Genomic DNA, 13,918 nt, shown 5'->3' with positions numbered 1-13,918 from the left:
TTTTTCGTCAAACTTGTTACCTCGGTTGTTGCTAGAACCGATACCATATAGGACATATTGCCTCAGTTGTGGTCACAACTGATGTCTATTCTATGAATTTTTTTTAAAAGACAGGTTTGTTTCTGTAACAACCCTTATACAGAAACAAACCTGCATATACAGAAATTGTCCAAATACAATCCAGAAGCTTATTTTCAATGCAAATTATAATAAATTATAAATCAATTCAATGTATATAAAATTCTAACCATAAATCAACTTTGAATCATAAATCAACTTTGAATCATAAATCAATCCAATGTACATATATCCTAATATCTATAGACTATTAGAGAGTTGAATTACATATTTTACAAGTGTTTTCCTTATGTATTTAAGTGACTTCTCTAGAATTGAAACAATAGAATTGAATCTCTACACAAGACACAATTATTTGAATTAATTTATATGAATTCTAAGTTATAGAAAAAAAATTCAATAAAACTAAATATTATCGTTTCCTATCCACTTGTAACATATGCACGAATAATGGTCATCATCCAATACATTATGTAATAACCACACTCATATGATCTGTTTTGTCTATGACACTACAATATATCATCACAATTATAAAATGTTAAGAAAACATCATTGGAATAAAACTATTATAAGAAAGTATTGGACTAAAACACCAAACCTTAAGGATCAACCATGCAAGCTTTTTAGTCTTAGCAGTTGATCTTCTGGACAACATCATATGTGTTGCAAGAGAACTATTAAAAAAATGGCTTTAGCGTACATTTATATAACAAAGAAAGTCAAACATTGAGGTTCTTATCAATCTACTACTTGTTTGAGATGTTTGGCAGGAGACTTGTGCAATGAGCAAAACCACAAAACAGTGTTCTCTAGTATGGAAACCACAAGTAGCTGTAAATGGTACCTGAAATATGTAATAACTTAAGTGTTATATATTAAAATCACAAATGAAACTTTAAAGTTAACAAACTTCACTTACCCAACTATATAAGGGAGAAAATATAGTTTCTTCCCTATTGCAAAACAACTGGTGATGTATGTTTGGATGTCATCAAATTTATTTCCTTCGTGAGTCATTTGGAGGTCAATGAACCCATATACATCATTGAACTTCATCTTTTTAGTTACACCAAACATATACCTGAAATCAAGAAATAATTTAATATAAGTAACTTGATAAATAAAATTTATATAAATAAGTGCTTACAGACTTACATATCCACAACTAAACGAGGGTAATATTAAACTCTTCTTTCCCCGATGCAAGCTCCTGAATATCTTGCTCATGCAAGTACAATGAGATCTTAGAGTCTCTTATAAATATAGTAAAATCCCATGGAACAATCATTGACACATCTACAATGATGTTAGAAAGCTCGTGTAATGCACCAAGAGGGTCATATTCAAATAAATGAATTTTCTTCGGTGTAGGACTTTCCTCTCGACCTGTCTGCTGTTACATAAAAAAATAGTTATGTTTTGACGTCAATAAGAAGTAAAGTTTAAAGTTGAGAAGTATATAGTAAGTGTCCATGCCGAGGAATCAGAAATAGAACCAACCAAATATCTAGGTCAGGCAAGGAAATACTGAAATGTTTGTGCAAAGTAACAATCTCATCTGTTGCCACAGGAACTATCGCATCTGGTACGACAATTTTATCGACTATGACCTTCACTTCATTTTCTGCTAGCTTCATACCATGAACTACAGTGCTGCCTTAAAGAGTGTGTCACGAGCCACTAGTATGGTCCCGGTACCATGTACAACATATCGCTGACATGGACGAGTGTCATTCATGTCGTCCCTTGGGACACTTGGAGCTGAACAACTTCCTTTACCGCTTCTACTTGTCAAATGAAATGTTAGCTTATATAATAAGTAAATTATTAAACAAAAATTATTATTAATTTTATCTATGAGAAGCACAACATGTTTCACTATAAGAGATGGTTGCGGACGCATGCCATAACTCTCAAACTGTTGCTGAAACTAGCGAATAACCCTTTTAGTCACTTCTGAAGCGACTTCATTATACAACTCTGCCCTGACCTTCTTTGTGATCTCAAGTGTCAGTCTTTCTTCATACTCTTAACTGGTGTGTATGAAGTGTGACGTGAGGAACTCCCAAAAAATTTTTTAATGCCTGTGCTAGTTCCATTAGCACGCACTCATCCTGGGTGCTCAGGTCGTCCAATAGCAGTAGTAAAAATATCTTGATTACCTTCCTGAGTGAATTGACCTTAGGAGCTCAACTCAACAAGGAGTCATGTATCATAACAAAACTTCAAACTATTTTCAAAGATATATGTAATATGTATAACGAAAATCTTGTCAAAATAAGAGATGATATCTTACAATTCTTTCTGATATTTCTCTAACACTACTAGAAGTGTAGGAGTTCGATGATCGTACACGAGTTAACTTTCACTTCTGATGCCGAGATGGTGGTGAAGGAGGATGGGGACTACGACCCTCAGAAAGTGGGGGGCCTATTGTCTGACTTTTGCTTGATTATTTTCTCTTCAAGCTTTTTGTACCCTCCACGAGATAATAAGTGTGGATTTTTATTTTGAGCATATATACTTTATGCTTTAGACCTTGTTTCATGTGACATAATGAATCAATTGTTATGATATAAAATTGTGAATGATAAATTGAATGATTCTAGCTACACTTACCTGTCATGATTATGATGTACGAATCTGTACAAATTGACATCAAGTCTCTTCGTCAATTGTCGTATATTTTGAAGATGGAGTTTCATTTCCTTTTGCTTCGAAGATATATATTGACGTCCATTTCGTCTTAAAATCCCAAAATCTTTCGGCGAATGAAGATAAACACTTATTCGTTAAGGTCGCGACATTTGGAATATCAAATGTCATCTACAAGAAAGAAAATAACCTTATATCAATAAAAAATTATCAATACAATCAAACCAGAATTTTGAGCAATATTCATTAACTTAGCAATAGATCTTGTCATATTAGGTTCCGATCAACTTCAGATACATAATCAAATGATGGAGTAAGGATAAATATACGATCATGTGCCAATACTATAAGGTAAGACCTAAAAACATCTGCATTTGGACAAAATGCTATACTGGTGACCACGTCAACAATGACAAGTGTCCTCTCACTTGCATTTTATCTAACTAAAAGTTTTCTTAACCTGGTCACTCCTCTAGTGGGTCTAGAAGTGGGAACTTCATCCCCTGATAAATGTGGTGCCTTAGCCATATACCTGTCACAATAAATAACATGACACATTAATATAAAACTTATAAAATAACCTATATTATTTAACAAAAGCCATAAAGTTTTACACAAATATGAAATTCACACATAATGATATGGATTGGTCATATGTATATTCCCTCATTGTGATCTTCCCTAAATGCATGTACATCGTCAATTAGAGGGTCGTCATCCAAATTTATTGTCGTTTTAAATGGATGGTTGTTAGTAATATGAAGATTAGTTAGATTTTCTTCATTAACTTCAATTTCTTTTTTTCCTTGAAGAACGACATACCAATGGTTAGACGTAAGATCTTTGACATTAAAAACCTAACTTGCTTGATATGCCTTGATAAACGTTTGTCTCAATAACCAACCTTCGAAAATCAACTAGTGTCATACCAGATTCATCTATTTTGACACTACTCTTATTATCAACCCACTTATATTTGAACAATGGAACATTAAACATAGTATAATCAACCTCTCATGTCTCTTCTATTCTACCATAATATCTCATTGATCCAAGTACAAGATTTTGATCTTTGGATGTGGAAAATTGTAGTGACTCAACTTCTAAACTAATGCTACTATTTAGTATTATGCTTTTATCATCCAAAGTATTCGTATAGAATGTGCAATTATTAATTTCATAGCTTGTACGACATACAACATCAAACATTAAATCATTTGCTAGCCACAACAAAGTCTCAAAAGATCGTGACTCTTTCAAAACTTCATATTTGAACCAGGACAAGAATTTTCTGTTATTCTCTATCAACTGTTATTTCTCTGATTTTCTTGGATTCTTATCATTCACAACGGCTTTATGTGCTTATAAAAACGGGATCACCTCATATGTGTTGTTTAATATGTACAAATGTGCTTGCAATAATTCTTCACGATCTTTCGTCACCACATTCACACCTCGGATGCTTTTATTTGTAGAATATCTATTCAACCATGATGTGCGAGGAACTCCTATTGGATTTGCATTCATCATATAATCTGAAAAAACTTGATACTTTTTTTAGCAATATATTTTTCAATCATTGAACCTTCTAGACGATGTTGATTTTTGACGTACCCTTTCAAAATCTTCACATAACGCTCAATAGGATATATCCATCTTAAGTATACTGGTCCACACAACTTGATTTCTTTGACCAAATGAACAAGTAAATGTAACATGATGTCAAAAAAGGATGGAGGGAAAACAATTTCTAGCTGACACAAGATGATTATAATCACGCCTAGAAGTTCATCTAACTTTGCAGGATCAATGACTTTACTACAAATTTATAAGAAAAATGAACACAATCGAGTTATGATGTACCTAACATTTTTTGGCAAACTACAAATCTACCCTCATTATGTTGCGCAAATTGTATAAATTTTTCTACGCCTCTCTCATACTCAGCACTGATATAATCCAATGTCGATTTGTACGCATATTTACTGAAATTGTTTACACAATTTCAATAATCTTGAATGATCACTTTGATCGCTTTTGTAATCAAGGTGTGACCCTATCCCATTCAAGAAGATTCACTTTTTTTTTTAATTTATTAAACATAAATTTTAAACAACATATCTAAAATTTCACAAAATTTTACCAGCATTTCGCATTGGTCTTCAGGTTACACGAAATGAAAGTGATTATAAATAACAATCAAATCGAAGATCAATACAAAACACAACTGCAGATTTCACGAAATTTAAGACATGTATATTAAAATTTATATATAATAATAAACTATGAAAAAGTTATTACTCTTCTTAAATTGTCCAACCGGACAATTCAAGATTCAATACTTGTAAATTATTATTACCATCTCCTCTGTATTGATTTGTAAAAAGTACATTTGTTCAAAAAAATTTGGAGATAGTAAATAATTTTTGTATTAAATCTCAAACGAGAAACTGAGACTAATTCAAAATAACAATATATTCAAGCAAACAAATAATTACATATGCAACATAAAATATATTCAAGCAAACAAATAATTATATGTTCATATTAAAAGAAACTTTTTAAGAATAGAAACTTGGAGTGTGAAAGTCGGTCAACAATAGAGAATGTCTGCATTTTAGAAGCTATAAAACCTTACCACAAAAATACAATATCTGGACAAAAACGAACAACACATTAATTAGTCTCATGATTCCTAACCTTAAAGTTTATTTCATCAGCAAATCAACAGTTTAATACAAACAATTCAAATTTCCATTCCCCTAATTTTTATATCTCTAATTCAAAACAATTTATATAACTATATATATAATAACTCTTATACTACATATTTTGTATCAGAAAATTTTAGAGTTCTAAATATTATAAAATTTCATATCAAACTTATTATATTGAAATAGAACATGTGGCAAGCAGGCACACCAGGAATCAAGTGTTTGTTATTGAAGTGTGAATGGAATGGAACACACTCCAACTATTGTAACCTTGTACACTTGTATGGCATCCATCAATGTGTGTAACTGTCTCTCCTTTCATTTCATCTCATTTCATGTGATCTCACCCTCTAATCATTCTCCATTTTATTGCTCTTATTTTATCTTCTCTTTCTGAACCCTCCATTTAATTTAATCGCCACCCTTCTATCATCATTGTATATTCAAAATCAACTTTTTTCTTTATTTATCTATAATCAGACAAATAAGTTTAGCATATTCGAAAGCATTGTTTCCCACTTCCACGCCACTACTTCACCACAACTCTTTTTAACTATTAGTAATTTTGGATAAGGCTATGCTTGGATTAATAATAGCAGATCAAATAAAATTCATCACATTAACATAATAAAATGTAATGAAATCAAAATGCTAATGTGATGTTTGAATGTTTTGTAATACACAAGGTATGTATGAATATGATCTGTTGTGTACCATTATGCAGTTTTCATACTTTATATTAAATCAAACAATAAATCCATTTTTCCTTCTATTTCAATCCTCTTTCTTTGATCCTCTACAACCAATAACTAATGTAAAGCCTTGTATTTAGTTCACCTTCCTTAAGATAAAAAAACGGAAGAAATTGAGGTAGTAAGGAGCAATGGCCACTAGTGGCCCAAACGACCGGTGGTGGCGACAAATGGTCGGTGGTCCGACGAACGACCGGTGGCAACAACGAATAGCTCAGTTTGCACGAGAGAAATGGAGGCAACAATGTTGGCACGACTGAAATGAAGGCAACGAAGATGGAGACCACACCAGGCACTTCACACGAGAGAGCAATGGAGGCAATGAAAAAAAAGATGGAGACCAACAACTTCGCTTGAGAGAATGGTTGTGCGAGGAAGAAGAATGAAACAGGGAGCGCGAGGAAGAAGAAGGAAAAGTAGGTTATAATTTTTTGCATTTGTGAAATGTTAACTATCGAAAGAGATACTACCTCGGTTAAGTAAAGAATCGAGGCAATAGACCACTTACCGCCTCGGTTATTAATGTAATTGATGCCTAAACTAGTCAGAAAAAAATCAAAATAAAATATGAAATGGCAATTTTGAAATTATTTTCAACCTATACGCCTTAGTTCGCGGTTAAACCGAGGCATAAAACCCTTTTAACATTGGCTCTAATAGAACCGAAGTCATAAGGGTTGACAAAACGAATTGGAACATTAAAAAATTAGAACTGTCAGCTGCTGGACATGACATACTACCTCGGTTCCATATAGAACCGATGTTAGTCAGATAACCGAGACAGTATGACCTTTTCAAAGAGATGTCAAGTGAAAAGTCTCTTTAGCAAAGGGACACGTGGAAATTTGCAGGGTTTTAAGCCTCGATTCCTAATTTAACTGAGGTAATATAGGTTTATGCCTCGGTTCCCCTTGAACTGAGTCGTATAAGTTCGTCGAAACTACAAAAATGTCACCATGTTTTGATATGTTTCAGTTTTTTCTAAACTGAAACCTATTGTGCCAAGTTAAAATGCAATATCTGCACTAGTGTTATATTTTTGTGTACATATTTTCTCTTTACTTTTAAGCCATTTTTTAAAATTAAAATAATCATCTTACCAATTCTACTATTTTAAGTGACTTTTTTTTTAAATTTAATCATTTTAAAACTAAAATAACTATGTATAATAACTTACCTACATAATACATAAAAGCTATTTATAATAAAAATACCTACAGAATACATAAAATAATAATAATTTTATTATTTTTTGTTATATTTATATAGTATATACTAATGAGCGTTAGTTTTATATATAAACATTTGACATTAAGGCTGATGATTGGCTAATAATAAAGGCCAAAATCAAAACACATTACTTAAAAATTTATTTAAGACAAAACAAATGCTTAAGTTGTTGTAAAATTTTATTGTATAGTTAATTAACATGAATATAACTGTATTATATAAAGATTAATATATAATATATAATTTTAAAAAATCACTTCATTATATTAGTTTAGTAAGAGTCAAATATAACTAATTATCTCGGGCCTGATATTTTTAGCATGAACTCATAATATTTATATTATACATATTGTAAATCTTTTATTAATTTAAAATAATAGCAATTTAATATATATATATATATATATATATGATTTACTAACTTATGTAACTTATTAAAGTGTATCAAATTTTAGTTGACAAAAAATATTTTATTCATAAAAAAAAACATACTTTAAATACAAAAATATTTTAATAATTTTTATTTTTAATTTAAAATAAATAAATAAATAAAATAAAAAATTATTCAAATATTCTTAATTAATCTATAATATATAAAGATATTTTTGTCAACTAATATAAATACATAAGTTAGTATATATATATATATATATATATATATATATATATATATATATATATATATATATATATATATATATATATATATATATATATATATATATATATATATATATATATATATATATATATATATATATATATATATATATATAAGTACTTCCAAAAGGTTGACTTGACTGTGTCTATATTATATTATTGGATTTTTGTTTTGTTTAATAAGCATTATTTTGCAGCCATAGGAGACTTGCTTTTTAATATGCAACGGAACTACAATCGCTGAGTCCAAAATGGACGAAGGAAACCCTAAAATTTAATATCTAAATTGTGAATGTCTTGCATTTACCAAGGACTGTATAGCCAACTTGCCAGTCACCAACTTCCTTCACGTTTTCTTGCAAAAATAGAGTAAAAAAGAGAAGAAAAAAAAAGACAATGGAGATTTCAAGCCTTAAGTTTTGTTTGAATAAATTAAAATCATTGTATTTTATTTTAGGTTAAAATTTTTTAACATAATTTATCTGACTTCGAAGTGCATATGTTATTTTTAATATATTAAAATGTTTGACTCATTTTATTATTTATTATGTACAGACCACGTTTTTTAAATTTAGTTTGGGATAACCATTATGTAGAATTAAAATTGTCTTATTTTATTATATATTGATCTTATCATATGCAACCCACAAAACTATATTTCTGATTAAAATACTTTCTTAGATATTTTTTTAATTCATATTTTATTGATGTATTGACTTTATATATATATATATATATATATATATATATATATATATATATATATATATATATATATATATATATATATATATATGTTTCGGTGTAGATGTTTTTCAGTGTGTCTTTGTTGCTCCTGGCTGTCTAGAACGCTTGCTCTTCTCCAATTGTTGTTGTTCATACTCGCCAAAGGAGGGGAGGTACCTGCAAAGATACTCTGACGCTCAAGTCAGATGTGAGTTATGGAGCATCAGCTCTCAAAAGAGTGATTATGATACTGCTCTGAAATATTATTTAGGGTCTCTTGAACATAAAAAGAATGTACCTCAACTCCTTTCTTGTCATTGTATTTATAAGCCAAATAAAAATAAGTGTACCTAAAAATGTGGTTAGTTACTCAGAAATATCTTAACCGCTTAAAATATCTAAGATATTTTACCTAATAAATATCTTACTACATAACAATATATAATAGACAGATAAAGTGTAATGTGTGAAGATTATAATTGCTATCATTGTCGTGAGTATGATGTTATTCAACATAAAAGGATTTTAGTTGGAAGAATTTAAAATTGTATATACATATATAGGAATAGTAACGAGTGGAATTGACACGGACATGGTGTATTCATCATTAGACTTACAATATAAAATCTGATTTGTTACTTTTATTATAAGAAAAATTATTGTTATTTACTGATAAAATTCGTATCCAAGGTCAAAAATTCGTAAATAAAGCAGTATTACCTATATATTATATATACATAAAAATTTATATGTAAAATGATAGTATACAATGTACATAAAAATAAATTTATAAATAATTATATACTAATATATTTATATGTAATTATATATGAACATGAATTTATAAGTAAGAAATTACGTACCAATTTATTCATATATAATTATCAAAGAAGTAGAATTTGTTTGATTGTATGAGTGTTAGATAGACTTGGATATACAAACCATGACATGCACATGCAAACCTCAAGCAACCATTTGACATTTAATACCGAAATATTTTCTATTATATAAAGAAATATTATTTTATTACACAAACATGATAATTAATTAAATAAATTTATCCATTTCTTATTAGATACTTCTTTAAAAATTGTTTGTGATTTTTCAGAATATAGGATATTTATGATACCCTCGAATATTTAAAAAATATAAAATTTTAAAATAATATATATATAAAATTATAAAAAATATAAATATATTATAAATTAAATGTAAATTAAATTTTGATTTTAATTAAATAAGCTATAATAAAACATAAATTATATTTTGATTTTAATTAAATTTAATCTAATAAAATATAAAATTAATTTTATTTTTATTTTTTTTACAGTTAATAAATATCTTGGGAGTACAAGTAGTGTGATATCTACATCTACCTATTTATAAATGTATTAAATTAATCCTTTGTTATCTGTATCATATTTTATCTATAAATATTTAAATGAATACTTTTGTCGTTTCTATAATACTAATACAAAACATTGGAAGAAAAAACACATTTTTTTTAGTAGTGAAATGTTATTTAAATATAATAAGTTAGGATTTGAGAATTATTCCTCTTACTCACAAATCCAATAAGTTAGGTTTAGCTTAGTAATATATTAGTTCACTTAATTAATATGGTCTTATTTAGTTAGTTTTACTTAATCAAACAGTTAAATATGTGAAATGCAATCGTTAAAGTAAGGTTTAATACCTTATTTTGTCTCCAGTTTCGTTCGAAAATGTCAAATTAATCCATCCTTTAAAAAGTGCGTCAATTAAGTCCTCACCTAATAAAATTTATGTCAATGAAATCCCTTCTGTTAAATCTGACGTTAACTATTTTTCTCTCTCTTCTACTTTTCTTCTATTTTTCTGTGGGTTCCCGATATTTTGACACCAAAATTTTAACACAGTTCTGACACCGCTAGGTGTCACCATCCCATTGGTCCGTTTTTAATTTGCTTTTATTGTTAAAATGTGACGTCAAAATGGAGGAGGGTTTCAGAAATTTGGGATTCCAAATATACTCCTTTGCCTTGTTTCATTAGAAATCAACGTTCTCTCTCTTTATTCTCGTTCTCCATCTTTGTTCTCGTTCTCCCTCTTCGTTGTCGTTGAGGGTATTGTGCGAAATGGCAAGCTTCAGTGGTCATGGTCCTTCGAGCAAGGTAAATGTGTTCTTGCTCCATTTTCGTCATTACGTTTTCGATTTGCCTTTTGGGTTTTCCATGTTGTGTTAAAATTTTTGTTGTTTTCGTTTTTGGGATTTGCCCTTTTGCTTATTTTGTTTTCGTTGATGCAGTTGATCATTCGTAACTCTTTTTCAACAAAGTATATTTGTACTTTGAACGAACGTTTGACAAACGAGCACTAGTCACTCATTGTGGAGACTCCATTTAGGTGGTTTTTAGATTTGAGTGGTAATGTTAAAAGGAGGGTTGTTGTCCTAGAGGCAGAGTTGGCTGAAGAGAAAGCTAGAAGAAGTAATAAAGATGATGGTGGACAAAGTGTGCCTCGTGTAGAACCCTCCATGGACAGTGGCTTTGTTTCCCCGGGAGGCTTGTTCACCAATCCACCTCCTATGAAGACGTATATGAGGGTCGAATCACGAAGGCGTTACAAGAGCAGAGCGCTTAGGACTCCGTACAATGGATTGCTTAGAATAAAATATAAGTGATATTTGAATTGATTTGTTAAAAGAAAGTAATACAACATTGTACATAGATGAACAAATGTGTGTAATATAGCCTCTTTTGTTCAACGTTATAAAAGATGCATCTTTGCTTGCGATACATATTGTTAATGTTAATTGAATTCTCTTCGTTATTGTCATTGTGAAATGAGGTTTTGTTTGGAATATTAATGAATAAAGTGGCCACTTTGATTGAGTAGTAATGTTTGTGATGGATGAATGAAACAATGCTTGTGACATTATGAACTTAGCATAAGTGGTGAACGTTCTGCTGCAAAAAAGACAGTGGTAATCGTTTGCAACTGCTTGGTAAACGATTACACAAACAAAATCTTGGTTTTGTACAGAAACATGTACTGCTGGAGCCAACTGTGGTAACCTAGGTGACCATAGTCAAAATTTCTCATATTTTGGCATAAATCCAATGGTTTTGACTTGATTTTGTTGTTTAAGTGTGAGTAGAGTGTGAGAAGTCATGTTTGGGCACCCCATGATGGAGGAAAGGAACAACTTCTACGAGTTGAGCAACATAGTTGAAGTCCTGAAACTTCTGCACCAAAAAACACACTTGTAATCGTTTACAACTGCTTGGTAAACGATTACACGAACAAAATATGGTTTTTGTACAGAAACTTGTACTGTAGGAGCCAACTATGGTAACCTAGGTGACCATTGTCAAAATTTCTCATTTTTTGGCATAAATCCAATGGTTTTGACTTGATTTTGTTGTTTAAGTGTGAGTAGAGTGTGGGAAGTCATGTTTGGGCACCCCATGATGAAGGAAAGGAACAATGTTTATGAGATGAGCAAGTTAGGTGAAGTCCTAAAACTTGTCAACCAAAAAACACACTTGTAATCGTTTACAACTGCTTGGTAAACGATTACACGAACAAAATCTGGGTTTTGTACAGAAACTTGTACTGTAGGAGCCAACTGTGGTAACCTAGGTGACCATTGTCAAAATTTCTCATTTTTTGGCATAAATCCAATGGTTTTGACTTGATTTTGTTGTTTAACTATGAGTAGAGTGTGGAAAGTCATGTTTGACCACCCCATGATGAAGGAAAGGAACAATGTTTATGAGATGAGCAAGTTAGGTGAAGTCCTGAAACTTGTCAACCAAAAAACACACTTGTAATCGTTTACAACTGCTTGGTAAACGATTACACGAACAAAATATGGTTTTTGTACAGAAACTTGTACTGCAGGAGCCAACTGTGGTAACCTAGGTGACCATTGTCAAAATTTCTCATTTTTTGGCATAAATCCAATGGTTTTGACTTGATTTTGTTGTTTAAGTGTGAGTAGAGTGTGAGAAGTCATGTTTGGGCACCTCATGATGAAGTAAAGGAACAATGTTTATGAGATGAGCAAGTTAGGTGAAGTCCTGAAACTTGTCAACCAAAAAACACACTTGTAATCGCTTACAACTGCTTGGTAAACGATTACACGAACAAAATCTTGATTTTGTACATAAACTTGTACTTCAGGAGGCAAATGTGGTAACCTGGGTGACCATAGTCAATATTTATAACTTTTTGAAAGAATTCCAATATTTTTCACTTGATTTTAGTGTTAACGTGTGAGTAGAGGCTGGGAAATCATGTTTGGGAACTCCATCATGGAGGAAAGAAACAATGTTTGTGAGATTACCAACTTAAGTGAAGTCCTAAAAGTTGTGCAGGCAAAAAACACACTGGTAATCGATTACAACTTGCTCGTAAATGATTATGCGAGTAAAAAGTGGGTTTTGTACAAAAGCTTGTACTGCAGGAGCCAACTGTGGGCACATAAGTAGCCAAAGGCAATTTGAGTGAGATAACATGTTGTCAACTTTGACCTTTGCTGACTATTTTAATCATAACTTTTCCTACAAACCTTCAAATGGTGTGATTCTTATTTTATTAGAAAATAGACTCAAAACTCTTTCTAAGGACTACTAATTTGTGATTTTTGGACATCTGAGTAGGTGCAGTTAATTCCTTAAAGTTAACATTTTACACATTCCTGCCACCCCTAACCTTTTGTAGTTGTTTTGCTCATAACTTTCTTCATCGAACTCCAAATGAGTTGATTCGTGTTTTGTTGGAATCTAGACTCAAATATCTTTAAAATGACTACCAACCCATAAATTTTAGACCACTGTAGTAGATGCAGTTAATTTCCCAAAAACAACGTTTTTCTAAGCTTCCTAAACGAGTCTACTTTCAAGTTATTGTTTCATGTTTCTTATTTTAGATGGGAAAATTACAAATTAGTATTCATTGGAAAGATTTTTGAGTCTATTCTCTAATAAAAAAGGAATCAACTCATTTGAAGTTCCATGGAGAAAGTTAAAAGCAAAACAACCAGTAAAGGTCAGAGGTGGTAGGAATATATAAAACGTTAACTTTAAGGAATTAACTGTACCTACTCAAGTGTCC

This window comes from Vigna angularis, chromosome 10 (assembly GCF_016808095.1).
Source record: "Vigna angularis cultivar LongXiaoDou No.4 chromosome 10, ASM1680809v1, whole genome shotgun sequence".
NCBI classification, from domain to species: domain Eukaryota; kingdom Viridiplantae; phylum Streptophyta; class Magnoliopsida; order Fabales; family Fabaceae; genus Vigna; species Vigna angularis.
The sequence above is the reverse complement of the archived record's forward strand: the minus strand, read 5'-3'. Positions refer to the sequence as shown.